Source organism: Sinocyclocheilus anshuiensis, unplaced genomic scaffold (assembly GCF_001515605.1).
Source record: "Sinocyclocheilus anshuiensis isolate Anshui unplaced genomic scaffold, SAMN03320099.WGS_v1.1 scaffold1497, whole genome shotgun sequence".
Taxonomy (NCBI): Eukaryota; Metazoa; Chordata; class Actinopteri; order Cypriniformes; family Cyprinidae; genus Sinocyclocheilus; species Sinocyclocheilus anshuiensis.
In genome coordinates, this window is record NW_015543492.1 from 777,408 (window position 1) to 783,161 (window position 5,754).

Here is a 5,754-nt window from a genome sequence, read left to right on the forward strand (position 1 = left end):
CTATATTTACTTTTATTGTTTTATTTATTTCATATTATTTTTGGTAATATTTAATTTTGTGTTATTGTATTGTCTTATTTCTGTTTTAATTTTTTTCTTTTATTTAAAGTTTTAACAATTCTGTTGTGTTTTTGTCATTTTTTAATAATTATTTAGTATTTTATATTATTTTTGTTGCTTTATACACATGCATACGCAAGTTATTGTGTTGTATTATTTTTATTTTTTACACACACACACACACACACACACACACACACACACACACACACACACACACACACACACTACACCAACCCTACCCCTAACCCTACCCCTCACAGGAAACTTTCTGCATTTTTAGATTTTCAAAAAACTTAATTCTGTATGATTTATAAGCTTTTGTACCCGTGGGGACCACAATTTAGGTCCCCACCGTGACACGAGTCCCCATGAGTCTGTGTGTAGTCAGGTTTAAGTCCCCACCAGGATATATAAACCAGTACACACACACACACACAATTTTATCATACAAAAAATAATTTTTTTAGTTAATTTGATATTTCAAATATATTAATATTGCCAAAAACGTCATAGAACAATATGCAAAATGTATTATCATGACTTGACTGAACAGGTAAATTGGTCATTTGGTTTCTAGACGTTGATGGATTAATGCTCTCAGCAGCCAATGCTTTAAATTTTCCTGCAAAGGAGCATGCAAAGTTTACAGACATGAATGCTTGCTCAGTGCATTGATTGCAATATGAACATACTAGGAAGCTTTTTGTGTTTGCATGCATGCACAGAGTTTGAGTTCCTGGAGAAACTGTGGCGCTAGCAACTCCAAGGTCATGGAAGTCACTTTGGATAAAATAAATGTAAATGAATGCTTTCCAGCTGTGATATGGCCAACATAGAGGTCCTTAGATATTAATCCTGCACATTTCCCTTCATATCTAAGCTTTTTTTTTTTGCTAAAGGATTTTTACAGGATGTGCTGCAGTGCCTGCAGGTTGGATTAGAAAACATCAGAAAACACCCTCGCAAACACAGGTACACTGTTGAGACCGCTCACAGATCGCATCAGCTTTTGTTTTATTTTAAGCAACCTATTTGTGTACAGACATCTGATAAACATCTTAAATGTACATAATAAATCCTAAATGTTGTGAAAACATTTGCTGAATGTTGCTTTAACATCCAACAGAAAACATTTATTTAGAAAACAACATACTGTAGTCGAACAAATGCTTTAAAAATTGCATTGTCCACCAGGGTTATAGTAGTTAACTAAAACTAAAGTCACAAAAAATAAATAAATAAAACGATAAATAAAAAAATACATTTTCGTTACTTGAAATAAAATGACTGTGACTGAACTCCATTAAGTCTCCTAAGATATGAAAGCAGTGTTTGTTTGTTTGTTTAATACAGCAGAGGTCTTGCTGACATGCATGGAAGAGTAATACAAAACAGACAGGCTGAGACCATAAACAGGACAAGCCAGACAATAGTACAAATTAAATATTTAGAGGAAAGAAGGCTGTTCTTACGATGAGTGTGAAGTAAACGATAGAGCAACGGTGGTGTTTTATTGCGCATTGCATGTTCTCTGAACCCATCACATTGGCGAGCGCTCCAGACACGATTAGCTTCATGGCTCTGGGCAAGCATGGCATGCTGAGGAAGCATTGTGCTCATTACAAATCTCATTCACGTCGCTCCCTGCATCTTTTTTTTTCAAAACCGACCGCACTGGCCACCCACCAGACCCCCCCGGCGGAGCCGAGTCCATGCACACTGCTCCGCTTTAATGTGCTCCAGCCTCGCCGCTGCTCAAAGAGGAAGAACATTAACCAACACCTCTGGCTAATTTGCTTAATTTCTGTAAATGAGGCCTTTGGCCTCTGGAGTGACTTTTAGGTGGAGTGGATGGTATTATTGTCTGGTGCCGCAGCCTGGGGCGGCTGGATGGGTATTAAACCCGAGCTGCTCGAATTACCACCGTCCGAGTGGGAAAGGCTTCACCAGGTGACTCGGGCGCATTAATTCATTTAATGGAGAAGCGCAGAGAACACCAGAGATACGTTATCATGACACAGCACTTCCAGAAGGACCAGAACAACAACTGGCCATCAGCACAAACCAGATCAATGGTGTGAAAACTGTGTCCAGGTCATCAAATATGTTGAGCTGGGAAATCTGAGATAGATAGTTGATTGGTTGGTCAGTGTTAGTTTCAGGTAAACCATCCTTTTGTAGGTAGCTAAATAAAAGCATGGATGGGCTAGATAGATAGTTGGTTAGTTAGTGTATCAGTTCAACCATCTGTTTATAGTTAGTATGTTTTAGTAAGTAACAGTTGGCAAAGTCTGTCCAGTTCCCAAAGAGTTTTTCAAACAGTAAGCATTCTGAGTTGTTTGGTTGGTTGGATAATAAAAATAATATAATAATAATAAATAATAATAAACTTTTCTATAGCGCCTTTATAGCATCTCAAAGCACTGCACAAGAATAAGATCAAATAGAACATATACAAACAATGCATTAATAAAAATGAAATACAGACAAAGATAAAATACCAAATAAAAACAAACTCTGAAAAATTCAATAAGTAAGTAGAAAAATAAGAGAATTACAAAATAATCAGGTAAAAGCTACCCTAAAAACATACGTTTTATGGGAAGATTTAAAAGCCTGCCTAATCTTGGCAGGCAAAGAATTCCAAGGTTTTGGAGCAAGTGAAGAAAGGATGGTTAGTGTTAGTTTCAGGTAAACCATTAGTTAGTTGGCTAGTGGGTTGGTTTGTTGCTTTAGTTAGTAACAGTTGGCACAGTTTCTCCAGTTCCCAGAGAATTTTCCAAACAATAAGCATTATGGGATGTTTGGTTGGCCAGTGTTGGTTTCAGGTAAACCTGGTTTCAGGTTACTTAGTTGGTTATTGAGTTGATTAGTTACATTAATTAGTAACATTTGGCACAATCTGTTCAATTCCCAGAAATTTTTCCAAAAGATAAGCATTGTGGGTTGGTTGGATGCTTGGTTAGTGTTAGTTTCAGGTAAACCATTATTTAGTTGGTTTGTTAGTTAGTTGATTAGTTACTTTAGTTAGTAACAGTTGGCAGAGTCTGTCCAGTTCCCAAAGAGTTTTCCAAATGAGAAGCATTTTGGTTGGTTGGTTAATGTTAGTTTCAGGTAAACCATTATTTAGTTGGTTTGTTAGTTGATTAGTTAGTTTAGTTAGTAACAGTTGGCACAGTATGTCCAGTTTCCAGAGAGTTTTCCAAACAATAAGCATTCTGGATTGGTTGGTGATAGTTTCAAGCAAGTTAGTAAGTTAGTTGGTTACTTTGGTTAGTTAGTCACAGTTGGCACAGTATTGTCCAGTTCCCAGAGAGTTTTTCAAACGATAAGCATTCTGTGTTGGTTGGTTAGTGTTTGTTTCAGGTACACTTTTAGTTAGTTAGTTGGTTAGTTAGTAGTTTGGTTAGTAACAGTTGGCACAGTATGTCCAGTCCCAGAGAGTTTTTCAAATGGTAAGCATTCTGGGTTGGTTTGTTGGTTAGTGTTAATTTCAGGTAAACTGTTAGTTAGTTAGTAGTTTGGTTACTAACAGTTTGCACAGAATGTCCAGTTCCCAGAGATGTTCCAAACGATAAGCATTGTGGGTTGGTTGGTTATTTAGCATTAGTTTCAGGTAAACGTTTAATTGGTTGGTTGGTTGGTTAGTTAGTTACCATCCGTTTGTAGATAGAAACAATGATAGTTAATATATGGATAGATGGATGTATAGATAGACAATATTTCAGTTAAAACAGCTGTTTGCAGATAGTTAGGCTTAGTTTGAAATAAACCATCTGTTTGCAGATAGATAGTTATGTAGTTATGGTTAGTATCTGTTTACAAACACACATGCTGGTTCGTTCTTCCTGTGTCTTCTCTCTCTCACCCTACTTCTGTTTTCTGTTGTCTCCTGCTGTCTGTCTCTCTTTCATCAGGTGTTGTCTTTGATCCATTGCAGATCTCTCTCCATCATCTCTTCATGTGTCACTGACGTAAAAACCGTACTGCGGCGTCGGGTCAGCGCTGCAGCAGAACTTTAAACGCGCTCTTCGGTTCCTCCAGGACGCTGCCAGTCAGTGTTGCACCAGAAAGCACGTCAATCACCATGTTTGAAGGTTCCTGACACTTCATCAAAGTTGTAGCTCCTGAAGAAGCCTTGCCAGCTCGTTGTCGAGTACTTATGGAATGATTTTTAAAACAATACACAACTGCGCATGCAATAGCATCTTGAAACTGAGTTCGCTGACAGCACAACTTGTTGACATGCACTGCCTTCAAAGCACAAAAAAATCTGCTTGACGGGTGGTGCAACATCATTCACGTATGACTAACATAACTCAACACAACCCTTGAGAAGTGTTTGTGGTTCTAAATTAAGTTTTACATTTGGGAGATGATGCATTCTTTTCACATCTCCTTCCTCTTCTGCAGGCCGTCCTCAAAAACATCATCACGAAATTCATTTCGAGGAGAATTACAAAAAAGAAGCAATGTGCATTATACAAATTGATGCTATACAGCCTAAATGGATATTGATCGCACACAATGATCAAAGAGCGAATAAATCTGAGCAAATAAAGCATGCTTTGATGAGCGAACGGATGATAGAGAGCATCAGTATGGGAGGTCGAGTACAGAATCATAACCAGAAACGACAGCGTTTGACAGCGTCTGACTTCAGGTGACATTAGATATCAGGATGATATCCGGCCACTGTGTACAGTTTACTGTATCATTTTCTCAGTAAATACCCATACAACCTACTACATTTACCAAAATGTGCAGTACACACTCCATCTGCTCTGGTTGTGTGTGTTGTTTATGGGTCGAAGTCTCATTTAATAACCTTTATGTTCAGTATTAGATGCTGTTTCCATATGCTCATTACTAGAATTACTTCTGTGGTTTAGATATTTTTATGATCAGTTTTAGTGCTTTACAGTAACACACAACTGTAGTCATATTTCATTTTGCTCTCTTAACATGACATTTCAAAGTGAACAGGCCATACAAATGTGTGTGTGTGTGTGTGTGTGTGTGTGTGTGTGTGTATACAGTACACACACACACACACACACACACACACACACACACACACAAACGGGATCGTAGACATAAACTGGATCTTAAAGAGATCTTAAAGGGATAGTTTACTCAAAAATAAAAAATTGTCACTCTTATGTTGTTCCAAACCTGTATGACTCTTTATTCTGTTAATGTGTCTTCAAATGTAACTATTTTTAAATATTGTCTGAACAATTTATAGTGTTGAATGCATTCATCAAGCTCAATTATTCAACCTTTTTTTTTTTTTTTTTCTAATTTTGTACATTTGAATTTAAACTTTATAAAATCTGTATTTTTACAATTTTCCAATTAATTATGATATTTTCTTTAAAAACTAGTTTCGCTTTCACAATGAAAAACACAGCGGCCTAGCGTGAGGGGAAGACAACCTTTTTTTTTTTTTTTTTCTAATTTTGTACATTTGAATTTAAACTTTATAAAATCTGTATTTTTTATTTTTACAAATTAATTATGATATTTTCTTTTCGTTTAGGATCTTTATTTTATTTAAAGGATTTTTTTTTTTTTTTTAGGATTTTATAGAATGTAAAAGTGTCCGATATTTTGGTACCATGGTCAGTGGGGTGGTCATTTTTTATTTAATTTAATTTAATTTAATTTAATTTAATTTTATTTTATTTT

At 36.2% G+C, this 5,754-nt stretch overlaps 1 long non-coding RNA gene across 1 annotated transcript in view; it reads right to left on the bottom strand.

The window, feature by feature from the left end:
- Positions 1-3,886: 3,886 nt before the first annotated feature.
- Positions 3,887-5,754, bottom strand: part of LOC107694754 (uncharacterized) — a 10,009-nt gene continuing 8,141 nt past the window's right edge. The window contains exons 2-3 of the long non-coding RNA XR_001634915.1: positions 4,806-4,808; positions 3,887-3,897 (exon numbers count right to left, since the gene is read on the bottom strand). This is a non-coding gene — a long non-coding RNA (uncharacterized LOC107694754). The remainder of the gene's footprint in view (positions 3,898-4,805; positions 4,809-5,754) is intronic.